Raw genomic sequence first — 13402 nt, forward strand, 5'->3', positions numbered from 1 at the left:
ACAATGAGGGTCTCCTTCCATTTCCATGCAATTTCCCTTTTCTCCCCCTTTCCCTGCCCCCTCTCATCCCTATTTAATGGTGGTCTTCTTCTCATGCACTTCCTCCCTGTTCTATTCTTTGTTGCCCTCCTTATATCAAAGAAGACATTTGGCATATACACCTGACTTGTTTAGTTCTTGATGTCAGATGGAGAGACACTTCTCTTTCACAGCAGTCGGCCACTGCAGGACTTGTGTGGTCCCCATATGGAACAAGTGTCCACCTTGAATCCTTTGGTACTTTGGGTAAGTTTTAGTTCCCTGATGGGCCAGTCCAGGTGGTGAGTTCAGTCCTATGGCAAAGGAGGTGGGGCCTGCAAATGAGAAGGAGTAGAAAAATCAGAGTAAGACACTTCCAGGAAAAAGAACATTGGTTCATATTATTCTCTGTTGGGAGCTTCCATCTTGCCCTCTGTCATAGCTAGCTGCTCAGGTATATTTATTCATAGTTGAAAGCTAGTTCAGGGCAAGTATCAACAAAATTCAACAAACCTTTGCCTAATTAAAAATGGTTAGCTAGTTAAAATCCTTCAAGGAAATGATGAGAGGGACAAAAACCAAGTTCATCATCTTATTAAACTCTTCTTTCTTTCAGACCTTTAAAAAATTGAATTTAATATTTTTCAGTAATTTGGGGGGCATTGAACTTCACTGAACTTCCTTTAATGAAGGGACAGGGTTAATGCTGAAGATGAAATCAGAAATGGAAGGCACAGGGTTAGTGTTTAAGAGGAAATCAGATATTTTGAAATATCTGATGCCTAATGGAGCTCTGGTTTGAATAACATTCACAATAATAAATTTATGTTTATCCTCAGAGAAGTCATAGTATTTGGAAACAGTGTTGATTTAGTTTTTTGCTAAGCACAAATAGGACTCAAATATTGCATTTTGAATATTATTACAGTTTGTTAGTTCCTTTTAAAATGTACTTTTCATACTAATTTTAAATAATCGGTAACAATATCTCTTCTTTGCATTTCTTGCTCTGTATTTATTCCATGATTAATTTCAACAAGTTATTTCATTGTCATGGTCCTACAAGACATTTGGCACACATGGTTACTGAATGGATGGTAGCATATTTTGAATGCCTAATTACAAACTCTGCATAAAGCAGTTTATAAGCCTCTTTTCAGCAAGTCCATGTTGTAAAGTTTGTTGAGTATACAGGTTAATCATTATGGATTTGGAATCAGATTTGTAATCACCTCTGCTCTTTCTTACCACTGAGTGTCTTTGGAAGAAAAGTAATGAAGCTTCCCTCCATAAAGCTCATTTTATGAACATGTAAAATGGGACTCATAATGTCTAGTTCAGAGAATTGTGAAATTTACATGAAATGATGTGATGTTTTGCACAGAGTGTATGACACTATAAAGGTTCAATGTAATAGAAAAACTCAAAGCAAAATATTTTATGCTACAATTGGTATGCATTGCTCTTGAGAGAACAAATAACTGGACATTACCATTGGAAGAACAATCATTCCTACTTAAGTACTCTGATTGAAAATGAAAACTGTTGGAGAGTGGATGTAAAAGAGCAGCGTCCTTATTCCCTTGGTGCTGCAGTGCTCTACTTTCAACCTGTGATGGGCTGAGTTCTCTGATGCTTGGTACTGACCCTGAATACTGATCCTCCCCACAAGGTCAACTGCTATATTTGATGATAAATACGCCACCTAAGGATCACAAGGCCAGGCCCAATGTGACTACTCATGTCCCACATGTTAGAAAGGTCTTCCTCCAATTGAAATTAAATGGAATGTTTTTGAGAAATAGAAAGCTGCTTTACTCCAGCTTTTTCAATATAGAGAATGTGAAGCAAAGCAAAGCATAGTGTACAGAGTCATGGAAACGGGCACCTCAGGGTTCTCATGAGGACACACGTCATGGAACAGTTTTATGATCAAAGTCATGGTGCTATCAAACTCTTGACAACTTACGTAACTTCATTGCTGCCCTGTTTCTGGCCTGCTCACATTTCCTCCTGTAAAACCCAATTCTGTTTTTCTATGTAAACGCAATCTGCAGTCATTGTTACATCAGTTCCAATCCATTGTTATTTACTCTTTATAGTAATTTTAGATATTTTTTACTCTGCAGGATTTTCAAACTTTAGAAATACTGTTAAGAGAATTCCATATGGGAATTCTTTCCTAATTGATCTAATCAATCTTGTTGAACTAATCTTGTTGAGCAAACAGCTTTTACAGATTTTTAACACATCATTAATGAGGGAGACAGGTCTATATTATAATAGTTGAAAGATTCATCTATACATGTGAAATATTGAAGTGTGTTTGCAAATGAATGCCAAACTTTTCTTCCTAGTGGGGGAGGGAAGACCACTGAAACTGCCTGGACAAACTTTATTTCCTGTCTCTCCATGAGAGTTCTTTGGAATGTCTAGGAGGAGTCACAGACTTTTCACATTTTGCCACATGTACTTTATCTTGCCTCTTTCCCTAATTCAACCTTTCTGAACAGTTTGAGAAGAGTATTTGTGTCTCCTACCCCTGTGCACTTAATGCCTTTATGTGCTGTGAATTGTCCAGGACAGCACATTCTCTCCCATAACCCTGGAAAATTCCTACATTCAGGAAACTAACATTGACACAATACTTTCCTCTAGTCTATAGCCCAATTTCTTAGTTGTCCTGTTGTCATCCTCCATGCTTGATTTAAGTCCAGGCTCCCACAGTTCATACACTTATCACATCTCTTTAGTCTCCTTTATAGTTTCAGAAAATTTTCAAGTTTGCCTACTTCTGAAACTTAGAGACAAACACTGTGGTATTTCTGTGTATGTGTGTGTGTGAGTGTGTGTGTGTGTGCGCGTACACATATGCACTGCTTCATTGGTGATTATGTCTTCAGCTATTATGTGAAAAGCCAACAAATCGCAAATATGTGGCACCAGGCCTACAATATACAAATAGCTGTCAACGTGTCTGCCCTGCTTACCAAATTGAGTCAGTCTAAGAACTTGGCAGGCAGGAGGTGACTAGAACTTGACAGCCTTCGAAGGAGGGGTTGTATCCATGGGCTCTTCACTGGCAGCCTGAGAGGTTGGTGGTGCTGATGCCCTCTGTGCCAGAGTGGAGGCCGGTGAGTGGTCCTGCACTGGCAGCGTGGTAAGCGTGGGGGCATTCGGAAGAGAGGCTCTTTGCTGTTCAGCAGGGTTCCTAGAAGCAGGCTGAGGGGTGGGTGGTGGGACAATGGAATGGGCCAGATTGGGGTTGGGTTGGGAGAACTGAACGGTTGGGGGGCTGGGGAGGACTGGTCCCTTTGCTGGCTGCCTGTGCTGCCTATGGTCATGGACATTGCTGTCACTGGATGTAGGAGAAGACAAAATGACCGCCATGGAAGGGGGAGTGGTGTCCATGGCCATGTCCTCAGGCAGCACAGCGGGATTTTGGGAAAGGTGAGCCGATGACATGGCTATTTGGGTGGGAGGGACACTCCTAGTGGAGTGCCGGCGCTGGGTATTGGAGTTTGGGGTGGAAGGGACAGGAGTGGGTCTTGGGAAGGAATGAGGAGGAGGAGGAAGAGGAGCAGCAGGGCTGGGGAGGACTGGTACCTTTGCTGGCTGCCTGTGCTGCCTATGGCCATGGACATTGCTGTCACTGGATGCAGGAGAGGACAAAATGACGGCCATGGAAGGGGGAGTGGTGTCCATGGCCGTGTCCTCAGGCAGCACAGCGGGATTCTGGGAAAGGTGAGTCGATGACATGGCTCTTAGGGTGGGAGGGACACTCCTAGTGGAGTGCTGGCCCTGGGTATTGGGGTTTGGGGTGGAAGGGACAGGAGTGGGTCTTGGGAAGGAATGAGGAGAAGGAGGAAGAGGAGCAGCAGGGCTGGGGAGGACTGGTCCCTTTGTTGGCTGCCTGTGCTGCCTATGGCCATGGACATTGCTGTCATTGGATGCAGGAGAGGACAAAATGACTGCCATGGAAGGGGGAGTGGTGTCCATGGCCATGTCCTCAGGCAGCACAGCGGGATTCTGGGGAAGGTGAGCCGATGACATGGCTATTAGGGTGGGAGGGACACTCCTAGTGGAGTGCTGGCCCTGGGTATTGGGGTTTGGGGTGGAAGGGACAGGAGTGGGTCTTGGGAAGGAATGAGGAGGAGGAGGAAGAGGAGCAGCAGGAGGAGCAGCCAAAGGAGAGGGAACACTAGGAGGAGGAGCAGGAAGGGGAGGAGGAGGAGGAGGAATAGGAGCAGAAGGAAGTGGAAATGGAGAAGGGGGAGAGGGAAAAGGAGGAGGAGGAGGAGGAGGAGGAGGAAAAGGAGAAGGAGAAGGGGAATGAGGAGGAAGAGAGGGAGTAGGACAAGGAGAAGGAGGAGGGGGAGGAGGAGGGGGGGAGGAGGAGCAGGAGAAAAAAGTGAAGGAAGAGGAGAAGGAAATGGAAGAGGAGGAGGAGGAGGACAAGGAGAAGGAGGGGGAGGGGGAGGAAGAGGAAAAGGAGAAGGAGGAGGAGGAGGAGGATCTATGCACATGGGGGTTGGGGATTCCATTCTGGAAGAGGTAGGATTGGAGGGGAAAGGGACCTGGGTAGGAGGTGTGGGAAGGTGAAACACATTAGGGGTAATTCCAACATGGGGACTGGGGCTGAAGGGAGAAGGAGGTTTCCTGGGAAGAGGCAGTGGAATATTAGATGAGGGGGAAGGTGGAGGGATGGGTAGGTTCAGGGGCCCAGCAGGCTCCAATTCCATTGAGATGGGGGAGGGGTCAGTGGGTGGGGGGAGGGGGCCTGCATTCCAGGTAGGGCCTGCAGGTGGGGAGGATGAATGGACAGTGGTGGTGCAGTCCTCCAGAGCCTCTCTTCCGCCCTGGGCGACCTGTGTCTCAGGCTTCACGTGGTTACTTCTGGCACTCTGAACCCACCTCAGGGTGCCTTTTGAACATAAAAGTGGCCGCTTTGCAGGTGGGGGCAGCCCATCCTGATGCCAGGCAATCAGTGATGGCAGGGCCACTGTCATGAGCAGCTTTCTTTTATGCGGCCTCCTGGAAGCAGCAGTTAGTGAGGGCCAACTCTGGGATAGAACACAGGTGGGCTTCAGGCCCTGCTCTCCCTGGATGGATGGGGAGGCAGACAGGCAGATCCACTTCTTGGGTGACACGGGGGGCCTCTCGAGAACACTATTTCCCTCTGGGGGCCTAGAACTGGCCTCCAGGGCACTGAGGTCTCCCCGAGTGACCTCCTCCGTCTTCTTCTCCTCCTCGTCCTTCTCCTCCTCGTCCTTCTCCTCCTCCTTCAGCTCCTCCTCCTCCTCCTCCTCCTTCTCCTCCTCCTCCTCCTCCTTCTCCTCTTCCTCCTCCTCCTTCTCCTTCTCCAGCTTCTCTTCTTTCTCCTCCAGCTTCTCCTCGTCCCCCTCCTCCTCCTTCTCCTCCTCCTCCTCCTGCTCCTCCTCCTGATGGATCTTGCTGTTTTCTGGATGTTCCTGGGCCCTGAGCTCAGCTTCTTTAGCTGCACCAAGAGGGCAGCGAGCAGCTGTCATGGGCCCCTCAGCTTGGTGGATGAGCTGAGGAACTGGAGGCAGGAGGAGTGGCCAGCGCCCAGGAGGGGGGATCCTTACTGCTGTCCAGGGGCCGAACATCCGGGAGTTGTTCCTCGATAGCACCGGCTTTTTGGGGAACAGCCCCCAGGACGCGGGCAGCAGGATCCCCCGACAGAGGAGCAGGCCTCTGTCCCTGCCAGCAGCAGGAGGCCCCCGAGGTCGGGGATCCTGGAGGAAGCGCCTGCTGGCAGGGCTGGGGGGAGCGGTAGGTGCAGCGGGGTGGTCCCTGTGAGGAGAGGGAGCCTCCCGGGCGAGGCGCAGGGGAGTTTGACGGGCCACCAGGGCCCTGCAGCGCAGCCTGCGACCGCGCTTGGTGAGAAGACTGCCCATGGAGGGCACGGGGCTCGTCACTAGGCAGAAGTCCACACTAGTCCGACGCTGGTCAGCACAGAGCAGCTTGGCTGAGAAGCCAGCTCCTCCTTGGACCAAAGGCTGAACTGGAGTTTAGCCTTTGTGACGTGTGGATGGAACCTGTGACGCAGAAAGGACTTGGGCCAAGGCGGTTGGTCAAAGGGAGGCTCCAGGGTGAAGAGACCCCCACCCCCACTTGGACTGAGCTCAGGCTCCTCCTGACTCTGCGCTGCTTCTTCTCCCACACCCACCGCACAGTTATTCTCACCCTCCAGAGGGTCATTCTGAGGCTGCTTTCCTCTGGGTTACTTAGGCAGTCATTCCACGTGGCTCCAAAAATCTCTCCACGGTTCTACTGGACATGACTGTACCCATCCAGAGTCGATTAGTTTTATATGACAGTAGATGGTATTTGGATACATCATACATAAATGGAGTATAACTTCTCATTCTTCCAGCTGTACGTGTTGTAGAATTACACTGGTCATGTAATCATATATGCACATAAGCTCATAATGTCTGATTCATTCTACTATCCCTCCTACTCCCATGCCACCTCCCTTCCCTTTGTCTAATCCAAAGCCCTTCTATTCTTCCTTAGGCACCCTCCCCCGTTTTTGTGAATTAGCATCCACAAATCAGAGAAAACATTCAGCCTCTGGTTCTTTGGGATTAGCTTATTTTGCCAATGTCATAACTTTGTTCTTTTTTATGTCTGAGTAATAGTCCATTGTGTATATATACCACATTTTCTTTTCCATTTCATCTGCTAAAGAGCACCTAGGTTTCTTCCATAATTTAGCTATTGTGAGTTGAGCTGCTATAAACATTAATGTGGCTGTGTCACATTAAGTCATTCAGGCATAACTCAAGGAGTGGGATAGGTGTGTTTCATTTTGCAATTGATGGTTTTGTGTTTGCTGTTCTCTCCTGGTCACTCCATATGCAAACATAAAGCAAGTCCAACATCCTTGTGTTTTCTAATTAAGAAACAGTGGGAAAAGTGGGAAAGGCACAATTGTGACTTTGACACTCACAGTGGCTGCTTCCACTGTGGACCAGTGTAGGGACATGCTCTTCTAGGTGCCCCATGGTGCATGGTAGTCTGCTGTCCCTGCTGCCTATTGCATCACTGTGACCACACCCAGCTGTGACCTCTGCTGGACCCTGCACTGCAAAGACCCATATTGCTGAGAGCCATAGCTGAGTGGGAATGATGAGTGGCACTTTTGCCAGTAGGGAGTGGTTGAGAGGTGATTCCAGCAAGCCATTGAGATGATAATGTTTATGTTAAGCTGTGTATTCAATTGTATATTAGACCCCTGCTGTCTGCCTTGGCCTGGTACTTTGGAGTTCTAAGCCTGCTAGTTTGGAGGTCTTGCTGGGATTCCCAGAGAGTTCCCATTGGTTGGGGAAGTGTGGGAGGAGGGATTTCCAGAGGAGGGTTTTCTGGTTGGGGTGGTGTGTCCCAGGAGAAGGCTGTGTGCTTGGCATTCTTGGGAGTGTGTAGAATAAAAGAGTTCCTGTTTTGAACCTACAATGCTGTGTGGCAGCTTGGTTATTCTGTGCCTAGCCAGACTGCGACACAACCTGAGAAGCCGCAGGAGCATATTGACACAGTCCAAAGTCCTGCTGCCAATACCCCTCAGCAAGCTCAAGGAGAACAAGGAGGCCCCTGTGGGTGCCAACAAGAGCCAGGATTCCCTTCTGAAGCTCAAGTAAGAGGAGCCTGAGTATGTCATCCCCACCTTTGGCTTTGACTCTGAACCAGAGCTGAGTGAGGAGCACACAGAGGACAGAGGCTCAGGAGACCATAAGCCTGCCCAGCCCCATAGACCCTCACATGCCTCCTCCCTGCAGTGGCCCGCTTCAAGGTGGGTGAGCCTTCAGAAAACTTGGCCCTAGAAGAGGAGACCAGGGATGAGAATGAGGGCTTCTGGCCATATGGAGAGGACACCCTGTCGACCAGAGGCTCCTCTGGGGACAGTGACTCCACAGGGGGCTCCTCATTGTTCCTTGCCAAGAAAAACTCCCCCAAGTGAGGCTTCCCCAAGTCATCATCACTCCTAAAGCTCAAGACAGAAAAGAATGCCAGGCCAAACCGGAGAAGAACCACTCCTTGGCCTCCTTTTCTTCATCCATCACCATCAACACCACCTGCTCCTCATCCTCCTCCTCTTCCTCCTTTTCAAAGAACAGTGGTGGTCTGAAGCCATGCTTTGCCTAGGATGCAGGCATTCGTGGCACTCCCAATGTCAGGGCCAGGGGAAGGACACTGATATGAGGGCTGGGATCACCTCCTGTGTCCAGGCCAAGCCATCTGTCCAGCCTAAGCCCTTCCTGAACTTGCAGAGTCACAGAGTCAAGAGAAGATGGACATCAGCACTTTAGGATGCCAACTGAGACCCACAGGCCAGCTCCAGGAGGAAGGGCCCTAAGGACCCTAGGAATGAGGATTCAGAGCTTACCCCACACATAGCCTCTGAAGGGCCCAATGAAGGGGGACCAGGAGAGGCTCAGCCGACATCATTATCCTCCCAGCCACTGCTCTCCCATGTATCCCTAAGAAGGAGTAGGAAGGGCCAGCCACCTCCTATGTAACATGTAGCACCTCCCAGAAGATCCAGGACTCAGAGATCAGTTTCCCTGCTGGAGTGGAGGTGCAGGTGCTGGAAAATCAGGAGAGTGGCTAGTGGTATGTGAGGTTTGGGGAGCTAGAGGGCTGGGCCCCTTCCCACTACTTGGTACATGATGAGAATGAGCAGCCTAACACCCCTGGAAAAGAGCAGGATGTGTTAAAGAGCAGGCAGAATGAGGCAAGTCAGACAGCCTGGAGAAGATCGAGAGATGGGTGCAGGTGCTCAACACCGTCAACCAGAGGGGAAGGACAATATTAAACCCTACAGATGCGGGACCTGAAAGATGGCCCACCTTCCAGCTATTGCCTGGAAGGTAGGATACATTGAATAGGGAAGGGAATGACCTGGAATCCAGACATGAGAAAGCTGGGACCTATGGTGCACCATGGTTTCTTCATTGATGGACTACATGTCATTTGGGACAGGCCATCTTGGAAACCCCAATTGTGCCTTTGCTACAAATCTGGAAGAGATGTGGTCATAGGGGGGCCTCCAGCATCCTGCTCATTTGGCTGTTTTGGTGGCTACCATGTTGTCACCAGAGGTAGCCCTTATATTGTCCTTATCCATGTTTGCGGATCATGTTCTTTCTCAGGAATTGCCACCATCCACCATGGCTGGGTGCATATGAAGACCCCACAGTCCCTGGGACTTGGAGTTGTCTCATGAGCTCACATCTCTCCCTGGGCCAGGCCACTGTCTGTGCCTGGGAGTTAAAGAAAACACAGTTCCCAGGTGCCAGCAAGAACTACCTTCTTAGCTGTTATTGCCCTGGCCTTGAGAAGAGAGTTTGCTCTCCTTGGGGTACTGCATGGAAAATACAATTCTCCAGTTTAGAAGGTAGGGGAAACCATCATGCTCTGGATCATCATCACAGACTATTTGGGATATTTCTGAGTAAGCAGTTCCTTTGCATGTTTCAGGAAGGGTTTGTTGGTTTGGATTTACAATTCAGGTTTTTGGTTTGGGTTTTATTTTAGGGGTTGCTTGGGCTCCCTGGGGGGTCAGCCTCACATGGGAACAGAAGGAGTGTTGGGTGAGCTTTTCTGTTGTTCTCTGTGGAGGGGTGTTTTGTTTTGTATTTGGCTTCCCATTCTCCCCCTCCATGAGCATGTCATTTTGTTTGGTTTCCACTGTGTGGACTTTGCCCTCATGACACTTGACAAAAGGGATTTGGGGTTGAGTAAGCCCATGTCCCAGTCTTGGCAAAACAGAGAAACTGTTCTTCTGGTTCCTGCCCAACCTTGGTAGGGCAAAAACCCTCCCGGGAGGGAAGAGGTTGTTGTTAGGAGCCAGACCTTAGGAGGTAAGGCAGCATGCAGGCTGCTGGGTGGTTGCCATTTTGTGTATGTTCTCCCATGGGGCAGGGCTGAAAGCCTTACAGAGAACTGTGGAGAAGTAGCCATGGCCTCCACCCTGGGTGGAGGGGACCCCAGCTGGGCCTCCTGGAGCAGATACCACCAGCCACTCCTCTGGACTACTAACAATTGCATGGTTGCTCGCAAAGAAGGAGGACCCCTGTGCTTGGAACCAGTCTGGCCTTCCCGGAGGCAGTGTCCCAGTAAAGGGAGAAGCAAGAGAGTGACATTTCCTGCAGGTCTTCTGTCAATTTTGGGTTGTTTTTCCATTGTTGATATCTCAGAGAAACTCTCCAGAAAGAAGCCCAGCCAGCTTCTCCAAGGACTCACCCTATGTTGGGAGTAGATTTCTGCATATGCCTTTGATTTCAGACAGATGAGGCTTTACAGCCACTGAATAAGCTGCCAGAATCACAAGACCAAGGGCTGTCGTTTCCTAAATTGGAGGGAGGCCCTGCCCTCACCTGCTCCTCCCTAGCAGGCCTTCACCCTCTCACCTGACCCTCCAGGATCCCAGAAGCCTTTCCTGGGATCCCAGCACCCTTGTCCCTCACCACACCCTGATCCCGGCAGCTGTAGCAAACCTTTGTCAGAGGTCCATGGTGAGATTGTTTTGTTTCCTTTTTTTTGTTTGTGAGTGTGTTTAAAATCAAAATTAGATATTTTCTTCTGGTGGATAGTATTAAATAGAGCAGGATGTTAAGTTAATCTGCCAGATTGCAGTACTAATGGTAGTGGATTAGTGTCTTCATGTTAATATTATTTTTACTTTTTTGAACAATAATGATAAAGAAGTGGTTCATTATTTTTTAATTAATGCACTTTAAGGTGGAATGGAAAGAAACCCAGAGAGCAAAGTTCATTACTTAAAGATGCAGTATATACATTTATTATTTTTATTAAATTTTTAATAATTAATAAAAATTCTTATTTTATTAAATTTTAATATTTTTATTAAAATTTTAATATTTATTAAAATAAAAAAGTAATTTATGGTTATTAAAAAAATTATTTGTTGCTACTCAGTTCTAGATACTAGTAGAGCTAAATTCCAATTGATATATGAAAATAGGGCCCTGTATAATAACTTTGATCTGCAGTCTGGTATCAGTAATCATAAGGTCTATAAACCACTGCACTGAAGTTTAGTAATTCCTATTTATTCCATGCTGGCCATTATACAAAGTGCTTAATTCCATTTATCTTATTTATTTTTATAACAACTATGTGTTACGAAGTAGGTATTATTAATCCTATAGCCTAACAGGCTGATTTAGTTTAATAATGTGCTCCAAATTGTACTCCCAATGAATTGTTCAGTCAGAATTTGAACCCAGCTAGCTTCCATTTATTTTACTGTCACAAGATCTAGGGCTCATAATGAGGAATATTAAAAAAGATAAATTAAAATTTTTAATTTTGACTGCTTATTATATGCCAGGTATTTCTAAGCCCATTCCTTAGTAGATCATCAACACCACATGACAATATAGATCCATATAGGAGTCTGTCTTGACAGAGGAAGGCAGGTAGGTCTAGAGCAATGGACTTGCCCAGGGTAGAACTCGAGCAGGAGCTGAACAAGCACCCAGGCAGCTGATTGCAGAGCCTGCACTCTTCATGGTGTTAGAAGTTCTGCAGGACTGTATAAATGCTCTGGTGGTTACCATCCAACCACCATGGCTCAGCTCCCTTCTATCAATGTGGAAAAGGGACCAGGACAGCAAATCACAGGAGCACTGCATGGGAAACAAGGAAGAGAGATCAGCAGCCCCAGGTGAAGAAGGAGGTCAGATGAGATGATGAACCTGCAAGTGATGCTGGTGTGCACCTATCTGCAAACCACTGCCCAAGGATGTTGGAGAAGGACCAGGTGGCAGGGAAGAGGATTGTGGGCTGTGAACATGGCTAGTGGCAAAACTGTCAGACAAGTATCAAGGTGCACTGTTCCACTATCCCAAGATATACAGTACACAATAAGAAATGTTGATATTAACAAGGTAATGATAAAGTGCACTGAGAATTTATTAGGTCAGATACTATCCTAAGCACTTTTCATCTCACTCAACAAACTCCAACAAACTTTGTTGATCTACAAGGTTATGCATGTACGAAATCAAAATTGGATATTTAATTAAATGCCATTCAAGTTTGGTTTGTAAAAGTAATTGGCACACACCAGGTACAGTGACAAACATTTGTAATCCCAGTGAAGTAGGGGAATCTCAAGTTCAAGGGCAGCATGGGCAATTTAGGGAGAACTCAAAATAAAAAGGTTTGGGGATGTAGGTCTGTGGTAAATCACCCCTGGGTTCAGTTCATAGTACAGAAAGAAAGAAAGAGAGAGAGGGCGGGGGGCACTTGTCTCTTTTGTCAGGAAACATTAAGTTCTTGCCCTTGAACCAAAGTCCTCTTGAAAAAAAGAATTCAATACATCTCTAGATCTTGCTCAGTTTCAAATTCTTGAACTGCTTTCTGAGTGCAGAAAATATTGTGGCCCAAACAGGCCATGATGTTCTCTAAGCCTCTTGAGCTCATTATGCACATCACTACATTTTGTGTTTTGGAACTTATAAAGACAGTGTGATGATTTAAAGTTCCATTGATTTTTCATTCCCATAATGAGAAACCAGTCTCTTTTAGTTCATCTTCAACAAAATACAGTTGTCAAACTGATAGAATTAGCCAGAAGCTACTTCATTTTCTAGACTGGAGCTAAGTGCTTAAGTATAGATATAGTATTTCTAACCACAATTGTTAAAATAAAATCTTTACCATATAAATTATATGGTTGTAAAAAAAAGCTTGACTTAAAAAAAAGTTGTCCTCTATTAAGCATAGCTTTTGTTTTCCAAATGACAATTGACAGCTTCATTTTCTAATATTTTTCCATATCAGCCAAAGGTTTCCAACTATATTTACATATTCTTGTACTAAGATTTTTGTTTTTGCCAGTTTTTACCAGTGACCATCATCAGGATGCACTTAAAGTTCTTTCTGAATATTATTTTTAGTTGCATTTCATTATTTAGCTTTTTAAATATGTCCATAGTCTTTCAGGACATGAGTTTCAACAAGACAATTATACATTTCCAATAAAATTCAATGCTGAAAATTTGAACATTTTATGTAATGGTGAACAAAATTCAGAATGATGTTGAAGATTAAAAAAAATCAAAGTAACAGAGCAACAGAGCAGAAATATTTGCAGAGTGATGAACTATTACTGGTTTTAACACAAGTAACATGACTTCTTTAAACCTCACAAATCAAAGACCAGATTAATTGTATTTCTTTTATTGTAAAAAGGATGATTTAGAAAACTTCTAACTTCTAAAAATTTGGTACAATACAGTTTTTATTTTTTTAACAGATAAAGTTTGTTTATAGTCCAAGGAGTATTTATGTTATCACCAAGGCCACTATATACAAACACAAGAGGGGAGCT

At 46.1% G+C, this 13402-nt stretch overlaps 1 pseudogene; it reads left to right on the plus strand.

The window, feature by feature from the left end:
* Positions 1-7496: 7496 nt before the first annotated feature.
* Positions 7497-8913, plus strand: LOC144373156 (SH3 and PX domain-containing protein 2A pseudogene; annotated as a pseudogene).
* Positions 8914-13402: the final 4489 nt, after the last annotated feature.

This window comes from Ictidomys tridecemlineatus, unplaced genomic scaffold (assembly GCF_052094955.1).
Source record: "Ictidomys tridecemlineatus isolate mIctTri1 unplaced genomic scaffold, mIctTri1.hap1 Scaffold_265, whole genome shotgun sequence".
NCBI lineage: Eukaryota > Metazoa > Chordata > Mammalia > Rodentia > Sciuridae > Ictidomys > Ictidomys tridecemlineatus.